The sequence below is a fragment of the Pseudophryne corroboree genome, chromosome 4 (genome assembly GCF_028390025.1).
Source record: "Pseudophryne corroboree isolate aPseCor3 chromosome 4, aPseCor3.hap2, whole genome shotgun sequence".
In the NCBI taxonomy this organism is placed as follows: domain Eukaryota; kingdom Metazoa; phylum Chordata; class Amphibia; order Anura; family Myobatrachidae; genus Pseudophryne; species Pseudophryne corroboree.
In genome coordinates, this window is record NC_086447.1 from 17,447,152 (window position 1) to 17,465,288 (window position 18,137).

At 36.8% G+C, this 18,137-nt stretch overlaps 10 non-coding genes across 10 annotated transcripts; 1 reads left to right on the forward strand and 9 right to left on the reverse strand.

Annotated features, from left to right (window-relative positions):
• The first annotated feature begins 4,736 nt into the window (after nucleotides 1–4,736).
• Nucleotides 4,737–4,808, forward strand: TRNAM-CAU (transfer RNA methionine (anticodon CAU)). The gene has a single exon. It is a non-coding gene; the product is annotated as a tRNA-Met (tRNA).
• Nucleotides 4,809–6,810: 2,002 nt separating this feature from the next.
• Nucleotides 6,811–6,884, reverse strand: TRNAN-GUU (transfer RNA asparagine (anticodon GUU)). The gene has a single exon. It is a non-coding gene; the product is annotated as a tRNA-Asn (tRNA).
• Nucleotides 6,885–7,977: 1,093 nt separating this feature from the next.
• Nucleotides 7,978–8,051, reverse strand: TRNAN-GUU (transfer RNA asparagine (anticodon GUU)). Its single transcript has one exon. It is a non-coding gene; the product is annotated as a tRNA-Asn (tRNA).
• Nucleotides 8,052–9,144: 1,093 nt separating this feature from the next.
• Nucleotides 9,145–9,218, reverse strand: TRNAN-GUU (transfer RNA asparagine (anticodon GUU)). The gene has a single exon. It is a non-coding gene; the product is annotated as a tRNA-Asn (tRNA).
• A 1,093-nt stretch (nucleotides 9,219–10,311) lies between these two features.
• On the reverse strand, nucleotides 10,312–10,385 carry TRNAN-GUU (transfer RNA asparagine (anticodon GUU)). Its single transcript has one exon. It is a non-coding gene; the product is annotated as a tRNA-Asn (tRNA).
• A 1,093-nt stretch (nucleotides 10,386–11,478) lies between these two features.
• Nucleotides 11,479–11,552, reverse strand: TRNAN-GUU (transfer RNA asparagine (anticodon GUU)). The gene has a single exon. It is a non-coding gene; the product is annotated as a tRNA-Asn (tRNA).
• Nucleotides 11,553–12,645: 1,093 nt separating this feature from the next.
• On the reverse strand, nucleotides 12,646–12,719 carry TRNAN-GUU (transfer RNA asparagine (anticodon GUU)). The gene has a single exon. It is a non-coding gene; the product is annotated as a tRNA-Asn (tRNA).
• A 2,260-nt stretch (nucleotides 12,720–14,979) lies between these two features.
• Nucleotides 14,980–15,053, reverse strand: TRNAN-GUU (transfer RNA asparagine (anticodon GUU)). The gene has a single exon. It is a non-coding gene; the product is annotated as a tRNA-Asn (tRNA).
• Nucleotides 15,054–16,146: 1,093 nt separating this feature from the next.
• Nucleotides 16,147–16,220, reverse strand: TRNAN-GUU (transfer RNA asparagine (anticodon GUU)). Its single transcript has one exon. It is a non-coding gene; the product is annotated as a tRNA-Asn (tRNA).
• Nucleotides 16,221–17,313: 1,093 nt separating this feature from the next.
• TRNAN-GUU (transfer RNA asparagine (anticodon GUU)) lies at nucleotides 17,314–17,387 on the reverse strand. The gene has a single exon. It is a non-coding gene; the product is annotated as a tRNA-Asn (tRNA).
• Nucleotides 17,388–18,137: the final 750 nt, after the last annotated feature.

Consider the following 18,137-nt stretch of genomic DNA (forward strand, 5'->3'; position numbering starts at 1 on the left):
ACGAAGAAACACATTGGTACTTTCACATGATGAGTGAGTACTTCAGGATCTCTGACACTTACATGAGCAGCAGAGTGGCGCAGCGGAAGCGTGCTGGGCCCATAACCCAGAGGTCGGTGGATCGAAACCATCTTCTGCTATGTGCACTTATTTTTTTGTTAATTAAATTCTTCCAAAACTGGAATTGATATTTTGACTCTTTTATTTTTACTTAAAGTACAATAACTTTTAACTTTTTAATTTGTTTTAATAGTATATTGACAGCATTGTTTTCTTTCAGAAATCCACTTAATTTTCTTTACCCTATTACTGAAATGGTAATTGACAAAAACAAGCTACATTGTCACCAGAAGAGCAATGCAAAATGTACAATTGATATTTCAAAATCATCTTTCCATCTTGAATTTCAATGATGCATTGGGGCAACGATTTTGTGAGAAACATCTTCACCCTTAAAGAAAGATTTTCTTAACTTCTTACCTGTGTGCTGATTAGATATCACCTGGTTTTCACATTAAACAGATTCCCACTTGAGAAAGCAGCAAGGATGCAGTGAGGTTTATGTTTCCTGGTGTCAACCTGTATTATTTCAGTGGACATTGTAATGAGGATGCATCTTGCTGCCTTTCCAATGAAGCAAGTTTTAATCAGTAATAGGTGAAAAACCATTCCAACAAAGGTGTTAATCAGAGACTTGGCTTTGTGGACACTTTTCAGAGAGCAAATGTGTTAGCATAAAAATAAAGCCATAAAATGGAGAGCTGATTAATCACTCAATTGGATTTCTCTGCCTGCATCATTTTTTTTCTCTGCAACCCCATGCTAAATTGTGCTTCCTGTTTTTTATAAAATGACTTAATCAAATATGACTCTGATTGCATCAGAGAAGGCCAGGTACCCTACACCATAAGAGGTGGTTTGAAATTTTGACTTGTCTACTTAAAGATCAGCAAAATTTGATCACAAGGTCAATTACATCCCTGGTTGGGATTGAACCACCAACCTTTCGGTTAACAGCCGAATGCGCTAACCGATTGCGCCACAGAGACAGCTTGCAAAAGCATGTACTGACAAAGGCTAAAAAGCATCCATCTAGAAAGTTTCCTAGAAAAAGGTTAAAAAGGCAATAATCTGGAGAGTTTTGCAAGATTTTTCTTCCATTGACCAACGAAGAAACACATTGGTACTTTCACATGATGAGTGAGTACTTCAGGATCTCTGACACTTACATGAGCAGCAGAGTGGCGCAGCGGAAGCGTGCTGGGCCCATAACCCAGAGGTCGGTGGATCGAAACCATCCTCTGCTATGTGCAGTTATTTTTTTGTTAATTAAATTCTTCCAAAACTGGAATTGATATTTTGACTCTTTTATTTTTACTTAAAGTACAATAACTTTTAACATTTTAATTTGTTTTAATAGTATATTGACAGCATTGTTTTCTTTCAGAAATCCACTTAATTTTCTTTACCCTATTACTGAAATGGTAATTGACAAAAACAAGCTACATTGTCACCAGAAGAGCAATGCAAAATGTACAATTGATATTTCAAAATCATCTTTCCATCTTGAATTTCAATGATGCATTGGGGCAACGATTTTGTGAGAAACATCTTCACCCTTAAAGAAAGATTTTCTTAACTTCTTACCTGTGTGCTGATTAGATATCACCTGGTTTTCACATTAAACAGATTCCCACTTGAGAAAGCAGCAAGGATGCAGTGAGGTTTATGTTTCCTGGTGTCAACCTGTATTATTTCAGTGGACATTGTAATGAGGATGCATCTTGCTGCCTTTCCAATGAAGCAAGTTTTAATCAGTAATAGGTGAAAAACCATTGCTACAAAGGTGTTAATCAGAGACTTGGCTTTGTGGACACTTTTCAGAGAGCAAATGTTTTAGCATAAAAATAAAGCCATAAAATGGAGAGCTGATTAATCACTCAATTGGATTTCTCTGCCTGCATCATTTTTTTTCTCTGCAACCCCATGCTAAATTGTGCTTCCTGTTTTTTATAAAATGACTTAATCAAATATGACTCTGATTGCATCAGAGAAGGCCAGGTACCCTACACCATAAGAGGTGGTTTGAAATTTTGACTTGTCTACTTAAAGATCAGCAAAATTTGATCACAAGGTCAATTACATCCCTGGTTGGGATTGAACCACCAACCTTTCGGTTAACAGCCGAATGCGCTAACCGATTGCGCCACAGAGACAGCTTGCAAAAGCATGTACTGACAAAGGCTAAAAAGCATTCATCTAGAAAGTTTCCTAGAAAAAGGTTAAAAAGGCAATAATCTGGAGAGTTTTGCAAGATTTTTCTTCCATTGACCAACGAAGAAACACATTGGTACTTTCACATGATGAGTGAGTACTTCAGGATCTCTGACACTTATATGAGCAGCAGTGTGGCGCAGTGGAAGCGTGCTGGGCCCATAACCCAGAGGTCGGTGGATCGAAACCATCTTCTGCTATGTGCACTTATTTTTTTGTTAATTAAATTCTTCCAAAACTGGAATTGATATTTTGACTCTTTTATTTTTACTTAAAGTACAATAACTTTTAACATTTTAATTTGTTTTAATAGTATATTGACAGCATTGTTTTCTTTCAGAAATCCACTTAATTTTCTTTACCCTATTACTGAAATGGTAATTGACAAAAACAAGCTACATTGTCACCAGAAGAGCAATGCAAAATGTACAATTGATATTTCAAAATCATCTTTCCATCTTGAATTTCAATGATGCATTGGGGCAACGATTTTGTGAGAAACATCTTCACCCTTAAAGAAAGATTTTCTTAACTTCTTACCTGTGTGCTGATTAGATATCACCTGGTTTTCACATTAAACAGATTCCCACTTGAGAAAGCAGCAAGGATGCAGTGAGGTTTATGTTTCCTGGTGTCAACCTGTATTATTTCAGTGGACATTGTAATGAGGATGCATCTTGCTGCCTTTCCAATGAAGCAAGTTTTAATCAGTAATAGGTGAAAAACCATTCCAACAAAGGTGTTAATCAGAGACTTGGCTTTGTGGACACTTTTCAGAGAGCAAATGTGTTAGCATAAAAATAAAGCCATAAAATGGAGAGCTGATTAATCACTCAATTGGATTTCTCTGCCTGCATCATTTTTTTTCTCTGCAACCCCATGCTAAATTGTGCTTCCTGTTTTTTATAAAATGACTTAATCAAATATGACTCTGATTGCATCAGAGAAGGCCAGGTACCCTACACCATAAGAGGTGGTTTGAAATTTTGACTTGTCTACTTAAAGATCAGCAAAATTTGATCACAAGGTCAATTACATCCCTGGTTGGGATTGAACCACCAACCTTTCGGTTAACAGCCGAATGCGCTAACCGATTGCGCCACAGAGACAGCTTGCAAAAGCATGTACTGACAAAGGCTAAAAAGCATCCATCTAGAAAGTTTCCTAGAAAAAGGTTAAAAAGGCAATAATCTGGAGAGTTTTGCAAGATTTTTCTTCCATTGACCAACGAAGAAACACATTGGTACTTTCACATGATGAGTGAGTACTTCAGGATCTCTGACACTTACATGAGCAGCAGAGTGGCGCAGCGGAAGCGTGCTGGGCCCATAACCCAGAGGTCGGTGGATCGAAACCATCCTCTGCTATGTGCAGTTATTTTTTTGTTAATTAAATTCTTCCAAAACTGGAATTGATATTTTGACTCTTTTATTTTTACTTAAAGTACAATAACTTTTAACATTTTAATTTGTTTTAATAGTATATTGACAGCATTGTTTTCTTTCAGAAATCCACTTAATTTTCTTTACCCTATTACTGAAATGGTAATTGACAAAAACAAGCTACATTGTCACCAGAAGAGCAATGCAAAATGTACAATTGATATTTCAAAATCATCTTTCCATCTTGAATTTCAATGATGCATTGGGGCAACGATTTTGTGAGAAACATCTTCACCCTTAAAGAAAGATTTTCTTAACTTCTTACCTGTGTGCTGATTAGATATCACCTGGTTTTCACATTAAACAGATTCCCACTTGAGAAAGCAGCAAGGATGCAGTGAGGTTTATGTTTCCTGGTGTCAACCTGTATTATTTCAGTGGACATTGTAATGAGGATGCATCTTGCTGCCTTTCCAATGAAGCAAGTTTTAATCAGTAATAGGTGAAAAACCATTGCTACAAAGGTGTTAATCAGAGACTTGGCTTTGTGGACACTTTTCAGAGAGCAAATGTTTTAGCATAAAAATAAAGCCATAAAATGGAGAGCTGATTAATCACTCAATTGGATTTCTCTGCCTGCATCATTTTTTTTCTCTGCAACCCCATGCTAAATTGTGCTTCCTGTTTTTTATAAAATGACTTAATCAAATATGACTCTGATTGCATCAGAGAAGGCCAGGTACCCTACACCATAAGAGGTGGTTTGAAATTTTGACTTGTCTACTTAAAGATCAGCAAAATTTGATCACAAGGTCAATTACATCCCTGGTTGGGATTGAACCACCAACCTTTCGGTTAACAGCCGAATGCGCTAACCGATTGCGCCACAGAGACAGCTTGCAAAAGCATGTACTGACAAAGGCTAAAAAGCATTCATCTAGAAAGTTTCCTAGAAAAAGGTTAAAAAGGCAATAATCTGGAGAGTTTTGCAAGATTTTTCTTCCATTGACCAACGAAGAAACACATTGGTACTTTCACATGATGAGTGAGTACTTCAGGATCTCTGACACTTATATGAGCAGCAGTGTGGCGCAGTGGAAGCGTGCTGGGCCCATAACCCAGAGGTCGGTGGATCGAAACCATCCTCTGCTATGTGCACTTATTTTTTTGTTAATTAAATTCTTCCAAAACTGGAATTGATATTTTGACTCTTTTATTTTTACTTAAAGTACAATAACTTTTAACATTTTAATTTGTTTTAATAGTATATTGACAGCATTGTTTTCTTTCAGAAATCCACTTAATTTTCTTTACCCTATTACTGAAATGGTAATTGACAAAAACAAGCTACATTGTCACCAGAAGAGCAATGCAAAATGTACAATTGATATTTCAAAATCATCTTTCCATCTTGAATTTCAATGATGCATTGGGGCAACGATTTTGTGAGAAACATCTTCACCCTTAAAGAAAGATTTTCTTAACTTCTTACCTGTGTGCTGATTAGATATCACCTGGTTTTCACATTAAACAGATTCCCACTTGAGAAAGCAGCAAGGATGCAGTGAGGTTTATGTTTCCTGGTGTCAACCTGTATTATTTCAGTGGACATTGTAATGAGGATGCATCTTGCTGCCTTTCCAATGAAGCAAGTTTTAATCAGTAATAGGTGAAAAACCATTGCTACAAAGGTGTTAATCAGAGACTTGGCTTTGTGGACACTTTTCAGAGAGCAAATGTTTAAGCATAAAAATAAAGCCATAAAATGGAGAGCTGATTAATCACTCAATTGGATTTATCTGCCTGCATCATTTTTTTTCTCTGCAACCCCATGCTAAATTGTGCTTCCTGTTTTTTATAAAATGACTTAATCAAATATGACTCTGATTGCATCAGAGAAGGCCAGGTACCCTACACCATAAGAGGTGGTTTGAAATTTTGACTTGTCTACTTAAAGATCAGCAAAATTTGATCACAAGGTCAATTACATCCCTGGTTGGGATTGAACCACCAACCTTTCGGTTAACAGCCGAATGCGCTAACCGATTGCACCACAGAGACAGCTTGCAAAAGCATGTACTGACAAAGGCTAAAAAGCATTCATCTAGAAAGTTTCCTAGAAAAAGGTTAAAAAGGCAATAATCTGGAGAGTTTTGCAAGATTTTTCTTCCATTGACCAACGAAGAAACACATTGGTACTTTCACATGATGAGTGAGTACTTCAGGATCTCTGACACTTACATGAGCAGCAGAGTGGCACAGTGGAAGCGTGCTGGGCCCATAACCCAGAGGTCGGTGGATTGAAACCATCCTCTGCTATGTGCACTTATTTTTTTGTTAATTAAATTCTTCCAAAACTGGAATTGATATTTTGACTCTTTTATTTTTACTTAAAGTACAATAACTTTTAACATTTTAATTTGTTTTAATAGTATATTGACAGCATTGTTTTCTTTCAGAAATCCACTTAATTTTCTTTACCCTATTACTGAAATGGTAATTGACAAAAACAAGCTACATTGTCACCAGAAGAGCAATGCAAAATGTACAATTGATATTTCAAAATCATCTTTCCATCTTGAATTTCAATGATGCATTGGGGCAACGATTTTGTGAGAAACATCTTCACCCTTAAAGAAAGATTTTCTTAACTTCTTACCTGTGTGCTGATTAGATATCACCTGGTTTTCACATTAAACAGATTCCCACTTGAGAAAGCAGCAAGGATGCAGTGAGGTTTATGTTTCCTGGTGTCAACCTGTATTATTTCAGTGGACATTGTAATGAGGATGCATCTTGCTGCCTTTCCAATGAAGCAAGTTTTATTCAGTAATAGGTGAAAAACCATTCCTACAAAGGTGTTAATCAGAGACTTGGCTTTGTGGACACTTTTCAGAGAGCAAATGTGTTAGCATAAAAATAAAGCCATAAAATGGAGAGCTGATTAATCACTCAATTGGATTTCTCTGCCTGCATCATTTTTTTTCTCTGCAACCCCATGCTAAATTGTGCTTCCTGTTTTTTATAAAATGACTTAATCAAATATGACTCTGATTGCATCAGAGAAGGCCAGGTACCCTACACCATAAGAGGTGGTTTGAAATTTTGACTTGTCTACTTAAAGATCAGCAAAATTTGATCACAAGGTCAATTACGTCCCTGGTTGGGATTGAACCACCAACCTTTCGGTTAACAGCCGAATGCGCTAACCGATTGCGCCACAGAGACAGCTTGCAAAAGCATGTACTGACAAAGGCTAAAAAGCATTCATCTAGAAAGTTTCCTAGAAAAAGGTTAAAAAGGCAATAATCTGGAGAGTTTTGCAAGATTTTTCTTCCATTGACCAACGAAGAAACACATTGGTACTTTCACATGATGAGTGAGTACTTCAGGATCTCTGACACTTACATGAGCAGCAGAGTGGTGCAGCGGAAGCGTGCTGGGCCCATAACCCAGAGGTCGGTGGATCGAAACCATCCTCTGCTATGTGCACTTATTTTTTTGTTAATTAAATTCTTCCAAAACTGGAATTGATATTTTGACTCTTTTATTTTTACTTAAAGTACAATAACTTTTAACATTTTAATTTGTTTTAATAGTATATTGACAGCATTGTTTTCTTTCAGAAATCCACTTAATTTTCTTTACCCTATTACTGAAATGGTAATTGACAAAAACAAGCTACATTGTCACCAGAAGAGCAATGCAAAATGTACAATTGATATTTCAAAATCATCTTTCCATCTTGAATTTCAATGATGCATTGGGGCAACGATTTTGTGAGAAACATCTTCACCCTTAAAGAAAGATTTTCTTAACTTCTTACCTGTGTGCTGATTAGATATCACCTGGTTTTCACATTAAACAGATTCCCACTTGAGAAAGCAGCAAGGATGCAGTGAGGTTTATGTTTCCTGGTGTCAACCTGTATTATTTCAGTGGACATTGTAATGAGGATGCATCTTGCTGCCTTTCCAATGAAGCAAGTTTTAATCAGTAATAGGTGAAAAACCATTCCTACAAAGGTGTTAATCAGAGACTTGGCTTTGTGGACACTTTTCAGAGAGCAAATGTGTTAGCATAAAAATAAAGCCATAAAATGGAGAGCTGATTAATCACTCAATTGGATTTCTCTGCCTGCATCATTTTTTTTCTCTGCAACCCCATGCTAAATTGTGCTTCCTGTTTTTTATAAAATGACTTAATCAAATATGACTCTGATTGCATCAGAGAAGGCCAGGTACCCTACACCATAAGAGGTGGTTTGAAATTTTGACTTGTCTACTTAAAGATCAGCAAAATGTGATCACAAGGTCAATTACGTCCCTGGTTGGGATTGAACCACCAACCTTTCGGTTAACAGCCGAATGCGCTAACCGATTGCGCCACAGAGACAGCTTGCAAAAGCATGTACTGACAAAGGCTAAAAAGCATTCATCTAGAAAGTTTCCTAGAAAAAGGTTAAAAAGGCAATAATCTGGAGAGTTTTGCAAGATTTTTCTTCCATTGACCAACGAAGAAACACATTGGTACTTTCACATGATGAGTGAGTACTTCAGGATCTCTGACACTTACATGAGCAGCAGAGTGGCGCAGCGGAAGCGTGCTGGGCCCATAACCCAGAGGTCGGTGGATCGAAACCATCCTCTGCTATGTGCACTTATTTTTTTGTTAATTAAATTCTTCCAAAACTGGAATTGATATTTTGACTCTTTTATTTTTACTTAAAGTACAATAACTTTTAACATTTTAATTTGTTTTAATAGTATATTGACAGCATTGTTTTCTTTCAGAAATCCACTTAATTTTCTTTACCCTATTACTGAAATGGTAATTGACAAAAACAAGCTACATTGTCACCAGATGAGCAATGCAAAATGTACAATTGATATTTCAAAATCATCTTTCCATCTTGAATTTCAATGATGCATTGGGGCAACGATTTTGTGAGAAACATCTTCACCCTTAAAGAAAGATTTTCTTAACTTCTTACCTGTGTGCTGATTAGATATCACCTGGTTTTCACATTAAACAGATTCCCACTTGAGAAAGCAGCAAGGATGCAGTGAGGTTTATGTTTCCTGGTGTCAACCTGTATTATTTCAGTGGACATTGTAATGAGGATGCATCTTGCTGCCTTTCCAATGAAGCAAGTTTTAATCAGTAATAGGTGAAAAACCATTCCTACAAAGGTGTTAATCAGAGACTTGGCTTTGTGGACACTTTTCAGAGAGCAAATGTGTTAGCATAAAAATAAAGCCATAAAATGGAGAGCTGATTAATCACTCAATTGGATTTCTCTGCCTGCATCATTTTTTTTCTCTGCAACCCCATGCTAAATTGTGCTTCCTGTTTTTTATAAAATGACTTAATCAAATATGACTCTGATTGCATCAGAGAAGGCCAGGTACCCTACACCATAAGAGGTGGTTTGAAATTTTGACTTGTCTACTTAAAGATCAGCAAAATTTGATCACAAGGTCAATTACGTCCCTGGTTGGGATTGAACCACCAACCTTTCGGTTAACAGCCGAATGCGCTAACCGATTGCGCCACAGAGACAGCTTGCAAAAGCATGTACTGACAAAGGCTAAAAAGCATTCATCTAGAAAGTTTCCTAGAAAAAGGTTAAAAAGGCAATAATCTGGAGAGTTTTGCAAGATTTTTCTTCCATTGACCAACGAAGAAACACATTGGTACTTTCACATGATGAGTGAGTACTTCAGGATCTCTGACACTTACATGAGCAGCAGAGTGGCGCAGCGGAAGCATGCTGGGCCCATAACCCAGAGGTCGGTGGATCGAAACCATCCTCTGCTATGTGCACTTATTTTTTTGTTAATTAAATTCTTCCAAAACTGGAATTGATATTTTGACTCTTTTATTTTTACTTAAAGTACAATAACTTTTAACATTTTAATTTGTTTTAATAGTATATTGACAGCATTGTTTTCTTTCAGAAATCCACTTAATTTTCTTTACCCTATTACTGAAATGGTAATTGACAAAAACAAGCTACATTGTCACCAGAAGAGCAATGCAAAATGTACAATTGATATTTCAAAATCATCTTTCCATCTTGAATTTCAATATTGCATTGGGGCAACGATTTTGTGAGAAACATCTTCACCCTTAAAGAAAGATTTTCGTAACTTCTTACCTGTGTGCTGATTAGATATCACCTGGTTTTCACATTAAACAGATTCCCACTTGAGAAAGCAGCAAGGATGCAGTGAGGTTTATGTTTCCTGGTGTCAACCTGTATTATTTCAGTGGACATTGTAATGAGGATGCATCTTGCTGCCTTTCCAATGAAGCAAGTTTTAATCAGTAATAGGTGAAAAACCATTCCTACAAAGGTGTTAATCAGAGACTTGGCTTTGTGGACACTTTTCAGAGAGCAAATGTGTTAGCATAAAAATAAAGCCATAAAATGGAGAGCTGTTTAATCACTCAATTGGATTTCTCTGCCTGCATCATTTTTTTTCTCTGCAACCCCATGCTAAATTGTGCTTCCTGTTTTTTATAAAATGACTTAATCAAATATGACTCTGATTGCATCAGAGAAGGCCAGGTACCCTACACCATAAGAGGTGGTTTGAAATTTTGACTTGTCTACTTAAAGATCAGCAAAATTTGATCACAAGGTCAATTACGTCCCTGGTTGGGATTGAACCACCAACCTTTCGGTTAACAGCCGAATGCGCTAACCGATTGCGCCACAGAGACAGCTTGCAAAAGCATGTACTGACAAAGGCTAAAAAGCATTCATCTAGAAAGTTTCCTAGAAAAAGGTTAAAAAGGCAATAATCTGGAGAGTTTTGCAAGATTTTTCTTCCATTGACCAACGAAGAAACACATTGGTACTTTCACATGATGAGTGAGTACTTCAGGATCTCTGACACTTACATGAGCAGCAGAGTGGCGCAGCGGAAGCGTGCTGGGCCCATAACCCAGAGGTCGGTGGATCGAAACCATCCTCTGCTATGTGCACTTATTTTTTTGTTAATTAAATTCTTCCAAAACTGGAATTGATATTTTGACTCTTTTATTTTTACTTAAAGTACAATAACTTTTAACTTTTTAATTTGTTTTAATAGTATATTGACAGCATTGTTTTCTTTCAGAAATCCACTTAATTTTCTTTACCCTATTACTGAAATGGTAATTGACAAAAACAAGCTACATTGTCACCAGAAGAGCAATGCAAAATGTACAATTGATATTTCAAAATCATCTTTCCATCTTGAATTTCAATGATGCATTGGGGCAACGATTTTGTGAGAAACATCTTCACCCTTAAAGAAAGATTTTCTTAACTTCTTACCTGTGTGCTGATTAGATATCACCTGGTTTTCACATTAAACAGATTCCCACTTGAGAAAGCAGCAAGGATGCAGTGAGGTTTATGTTTCCTGGTGTCAACCTGTATTATTTCAGTGGACATTGTAATGAGGATGCATCTTGCTGCCTTTCCAATGAAGCAAGTTTTAATCAGTAATAGGTGAAAAACCATTCCTACAAAGGTGTTAATCAGAGACTTGGCTTTGTGGACACTTTTCAGAGAGCAAATGTGTTAGCATAAAAATAAAGCCATAAAATGGAGAGCTGATTAATCACTCAATTGGATTTCTCTGCCTGCATCATTTTTTTTCTCTGCAACCCCATGCTAAATTGTGCTTCCTGTTTTTTATAAAATGACTTAATCAAATATGACTCTGATTGCATCAGAGAAGGCCAGGTACCCTACACCATAAGAGGTGGTTTGAAATTTTGACTTGTCTACTTAAAGATCAGCAAAATTTGATCACAAGGTCAATTACGTCCCTGGTTGGGATTGAACCACCAACCTTTCGGTTAACAGCCGAATGCGCTAACCGATTGCGCCACAGAGACAGCTTGCAAAAGCATGTACTGACAAAGGCTAAAAAGCATTCATCTAGAAAGTTTCCTAGAAAAAAGTTAAAAAGGCAATAATCTGGAGAGTTTTGCAAGATTTTTCTTCCATTGACCAACGAAGAAACACATTGGTACTTTCACATGATGAGTGAGTACTTCAGGATCTCTGACACTTACATGAGCAGCAGAGTGGCGCAGCGGAAGCGTGCTGGGCCCATAACCCAGAGGTTGGTGGATCGAAACCATCCTCTGCTATGTGCACTTATTTTTTTGTTAATTAAATTCTTCCAAAACTGGAATTGATATTTTGACTCTTTTATTTTTACTTAAAGTACAATAACTTTTAACATTTTAATTTGTTTTAATAGTATATTGACAGCATTGTTTTCTTTCAGAAATCCACTTAATTTTCTTTACCCTATTACTGAAATGGTAATTGACAAAAACAAGCTACATTGTCACCAGATGAGCAATGCAAAATGTACAATTGATATTTCAAAATCATCTTTCCATCTTGAATTTCAATGATGCATTGGGGCAACGATTTTGTGAGAAACATCTTCACCCTTAAAGAAAGATTTTCTTAACTTCTTACCTGTGTGCTGATTAGATATCACCTGGTTTTCACATTAAACAGATTCCCACTTGAGAAAGCAGCAAGGATGCAGTGAGGTTTATGTTTCCTGGTGTCAACCTGTATTATTTCAGTGGACATTGTAATGAGGATGCATCTTGCTGCCTTTCCAATGAAGCAAGTTTTATTCAGTAATAGGTGAAAAACCATTCCTACAAAGGTGTTAATCAGAGACTTGGCTTTGTGGACACTTTTCAGAGAGCAAATGTGTTAGCATAAAAATAAAGCCATAAAATGGAGAGCTGATTAATCACTCAATTGGATTTCTCTTCCTGCATCATTTTTTTTCTCTGCAACCCCATGCTAAATTGTGCTTCCTGTTTTTTATAAAATGACTTAATCAAATATGACTCTGATTGCATCAGAGAAGGCCAGGTACCCTACACCATAAGAGGTGGTTTGAAATTTTGACTTGTCTACTTAAAGATCAGCAAAATTTGATCACAAGGTCAATTACGTCCCTGGTTGGGATTGAACCACCAACCTTTCGGTTAACAGCCGAATGCGCTAACCGATTGCGCCACAGAGACAGCTTGCAAAAGCATGTACTGACAAAGGCTAAAAAGCATTCATCTAGAAAGTTTCCTAGAAAAAGGTTAAAAAGGCAATAATCTGGAGAGTTTTGCAAGATTTTTCTTCCATTGACCAACGAAGAAACACATTGGTACTTTCACATGATGAGTGAGTACTTCAGGATCTCTGACACTTACATGAGCAGCAGAGTGGCGCAGCGGAAGCGTGCTGGGCCCATAACCCAGAGGTCGGTGGATCGAAACCATCCTCTGCTATGTGCACTTATTTTTTTGTTAATTAAATTCTTCCAAAACTGGAATTGATATTTTGACTCTTTTATTTTTACTTAAAGTACAATAACTTTTAACATTTTAATTTGTTTTAATAGTATATTGACAGCATTGTTTTCTTTCAGAAATCCACTTAATTTTCTTTACCCTATTACTGAAATGGTAATTGACAAAAACAAGCTACATTGTCACCAGAAGAGCAATGCAAAATGTACAATTGATATTTCAAAATCATCTTTCCATCTTGAATTTCAATGATGCATTGGGGCAACGATTTTGTGAGAAACATCTTCACCCTTAAAGAAAGATTTTCGTAACTTCTTACCTGTGTGCTGATTAGATATCACCTGGTTTTCACATTAAACAGATTCCCACTTGAGAAAGCAGCAAGGATGCAGTGAGGTTTATGTTTCCTGGTGTCAACCTGTATTATTTCAGTGGACATTGTAATGAGGATGCATCTTGCTGCCTTTCCAATGAAGCAAGTTTTAATCAGTAATAGGTGAAAAACCATTCCTACAAAGGTGTTAATCAGAGACTTGGCTTTGTGGACACTTTTCAGAGAGCAAATGTGTTAGCATAAAAATAAAGCCATAAAATGGAGAGCTGTTTAATCACTCAATTGGATTTCTCTGCCTGCATCATTTTTTTTCTCTGCAACCCCATGCTAAATTGTGCTTCCTGTTTTTTATAAAATGACTTAATCAAATATGACTCTGATTGCATCAGAGAAGGCCAGGTACCCTACACCATAAGAGGTGGTTTGAAATTTTGACTTGTCTACTTAAAGATCAGCAAAATTTGATCACAAGGTCAATTACGTCCCTGGTTGAGATTGAACCACCAACCTTTCGGTTAACAGCCGAATGCGCTAACCGATTGTGCCACAGAGACAGCTTGCAAAAGCATGTACTGACAAAGGCTAAAAAGCATTCATCTAGAAAGTTTCCTAGAAAAAGGTTAAAAAGGCAATAATCTGGAGAGTTTTGCAAGATTTTTCTTCCATTGACCAACGAAGAAACACATTGGTACTTTCACATGATGAGTGAGTACTTCAGGATCTCTGACACTTACATGAACAGCAGAGTGGCGCAGCGGAAGCGTGCTGGGCCCATAACCCAGAGGTCGGTGGATCGAAACCATCCTCTGCTATGTGCACTTATTTTTTTGTTAATTAAATTCTTCCAAAACTGGAATTGATATTTTGACTCTTTTATTTTTACTTAAAGTACAATAACTTTTAACATTTTAATTTGTTTTAATAGTATATTGACAGCATTGTTTTCTTTCAGAAATCCACTTAATTTTCTTTACCCTATTACTGAAATGGTAATTGACAAAAACAAGCTACATTGTCACCAGAAGAGCAATGCAAAATGTACAATTGATATTTCAAAATCATCTTTCCATCTTGAATTTCAATGATGCATTGGGGCAACGATTTTGTGAGAAACATCTTCACCCTTAAAGAAAGATTTTCTTAACTTCTTACCTGTGTGCTGATTAGATATCACCTGGTTTTCACATTAAACAGATTCCCACTTGAGAAAGCAGCAAGGATGCAGTGAGGTTTATGTTTCCTGGTGTCAACCTGTATTATTTCAGTGGACATTGTAATGAGGATGCATCTTGCTGCCTTTCCAATGAAGCAAGTTTTAATCAGTAATAGGTGAAAAACCATTCCTACAAAGGTGTTAATCAGAGACTTGGCTTTGTGGACACTTTTCAGAGAGCAAATGTGTTAGCATAAAAATAAAGCCATAAAATGGAGAGCTGATTAATCACTCAATTGGATTTCTCTGCCTGCATCATTTTTTTTCTCTGCAACCCCATGCTAAATTGTGCTTCCTGTTTTTTATAAAATGACTTAATCAAATATGACTCTGATTGCATCAGAGAAGGCCAGGTACCCTACACCATAAGAGGTGGTTTGAAATTTTGACTTGTCTACTTAAAGATCAGCAAAATTTGATCACAAGGTCAATTACGTCCCTGGTTGGGATTGAACCACCAACCTTTCGGTTAACAGCCGAATGCGCTAACCGATTGCGCCACAGAGACAGTTTGCAAAGGCATGTACTGACAAAGGCTAAAAAGCATTCATCTAGAAAGTTTCCTAGAAAAAGGTTAAAAAGGCAATAATCTGGAGAGTTTTGCAAGATTTTTCTTCCATTGACCAACGAAGAAACACATTGGTACTTTCACATGATGAGTGAGTACTTCAGGATCTCTGACACTTACATGAGCAGCAGAGTGGCGCAGCGGAAGCGTGCTGGGCCCATAACCCAGAGGTCGGTGGATCGAAACCATCCTCTGCTATGTGCACTTATTTTTTTGTTAATTAAATTCTTCCAAAACTGGAATTGATATTTTGACTCTTTTATTTTTACTTAAAGTACAATAACTTTTAACATTTTAATTTGTTTTAATAGTATATTGACAGCATTGTTTTCTTTCAGAAATCCACTTAATTTTCTTTACCCTATTACTGAAATGGTAATTGACAAAAACAAGCTACATTGTCACCAGAAGAGCAATGCAAAATGTACAATTGATATTTCAAAATCATCTTTCCATCTTGAATTTCAATGATGCATTGGGGCAACGATTTTGTGAGAAACATCTTCACCCTTAAAGAAAGATTTTCGTAACTTCTTACCTGTGTGCTGATTAGATATCACCTGGTTTTCACATTAAACAGATTCCCACTTGAGAAAGCAGCAAGGATGCAGTGAGGTTTATGTTTCCTGGTGTCAACCTGTATTATTTCAGTGGACATTGTAATGAGGATGCATCTTGCTGCCTTTCCAATGAAGCAAGTTTTAATCAGTAATAGGTGAAAAACCATTCCTACAAAGGTGTTAATCAGAGACTTGGCTTTGTGGACACTTTTCAGAGAGCAAATGTGTTAGCATAAAAATAAAGCCATAAAATGGAGAGCTGTTTAATCACTCAATTGGATTTCTCTGCCTGCATCATTTTTTTTCTCTGCAACCCCATACTAAATTGTGCTTCCTGTTTTTTATAAAATGACTTAATCAAATATGACTCTGATTGCATCAGAGAAGGCCAGGTACCCTACACCATAAGAGGTGGTTTGAAATTTTGACTTGTCTACTTAAAGATCAGCAAAATTTGATCACAAGGTCAATTACGTCCCTGGTTGGGATTGAACCACCAACCTTTCGGTTAACAGCCGAATGCGCTAACCGATTGCGCCACAGAGACAGCTTGCAAAAGCATGTACTGACAAAGGCTAAAAAGCATTCATCTAGAAAGTTTCCTAGAAAAAGGTTAAAAAGGCAATAATCTGGAGAGTTTTGCAAGATTTTTCTTCCATTGACCAACGAAGAAACACATTGGTACTTTCACATGATGAGTGAGTACTTCAGGATCTCTGACACTTACATGAGCAGCAGAGTGGCGCAGCGGAAGCGTGCTGGGCCCATAACCCAGAGGTCGGTGGATCGAAACCATCCTCTGCTATGTGCACTTATTTTTTTGTTAATTAAATTCTTCCAAAACTGGAATTGATATTTTGACTCTTTTATTTTTACTTAAAGTACAATAACTTTTAACATTTTAATTTGTTTTAATAGTATATTGACAGCATTGTTTTCTTTCAGAAATCCACTTAATTTTCTTTACCCTATTACTGAAATGGTAATTGACAAAAACAAGCTACATTGTCACCAGATGAGCAATGCAAAATGTACAATTGATATTTCAAAATCATCTTTCCATCTTGAATTTCAATGATGCATTGGGGCAACGATTTTGTGAGAAACATCTTCACCCTTAAAGAAAGATTTTCTTAACTTCTTACCTGTGTGCTGATTAGATATCACCTGGTTTTCACATTAAACAGATTCCCACTTGAGAAAGCAGCAAGGATGCAGTGAGGTTTATGTTTCCTGGTGTCAACCTGTATTATTTCAGTGGACATTGTAATGAGGATGCATCTTGCTGCCTTTCCAATGAAGCAAGTTTTAATCAGTAATAGGTGAAAAACCATTCCTACAAAGGTGTTAATCAGAGACTTGGCTTTGTGGACACTTTTCAGAGAGCAAATGTGTTAGCATAAAAATAAAGCCATAAAATGGAGAGCTGATTAATCACTCAATTGGATTTCTCTGCCTGCATAATTTTTTTTCTCTGCAACCCCATGCTAAATTGTGCTTCCTGTTTTTTATAAAATGACTTAATCAAATATGACTCTGATTGCATCAGAGAAGGCCAGGTACCCTACACCATAAGAGGTGGTTTGAAATTTTGACTTGTCTACTTAAAGATCAGCAAAATTTGATCACAAGGTCAATTACGTCCCTGGGTGGGATTGAACCACCAACCTTTCGGTTAACAGCCGAATGCGCTAACCGATTGCGCCACAGAGACAGCTTGCAAAAGCATGTACTGACAAAGGCTAAAAAGCATTCATCTAGAAAGTTTCCTCGAAAAAGGTTAAAAAGGCAATAATCTGGAGAGTTTTGCAAGATTTTTCTTCCATTGACCAACGAAGAAACACATTGGTACTTTCACATGATGAGTGAGTACTTCAGGATCTCTGACACTTACATGAGCAGCAGAGTGGCGCAGCGGAAGCGTGCTGGGCCCATAACCCAGAGGTCGGTGGATCGAAACCATCCTCTGCTATGTGCACTTATTTTTTTGTTAATTAAATTCTTCCAAAACTGGAATTGATATTTTGACTCTTTTATTTTTACTTAAAGTACAATAACTTTTAACATTTTAATTTGTTTTAATAGTATATTGACAGCATTGTTTTCTTTCAGAAATCCACTTAATTTTCTTTACCCTATTACTGAAATGGTAATTGACAAAAACAAGCTACATTGTCACCAGATGAGCAATGCAAAATGTACAATTGATATTTCAAAATCATCTTTCCATCTTGAATTTCAATGATGCATTGGGGCAACGATTTTGTGAGAAACATCTTCACCCTTAAAGAAAGATTTTCTTAACTTCTTACCTGTGTGCTGATTAGATATCACCTGGTTTTCACATTAAACAGATTCCCACTTGAGAAAGCAGCAAGGATGCAGTGAGGTTTATGTTTCCTGGTGTCAACCTGTATTATTTCAGTGGACATTGTAATGAGGATGCATCTTGCTGCCTTTCCAA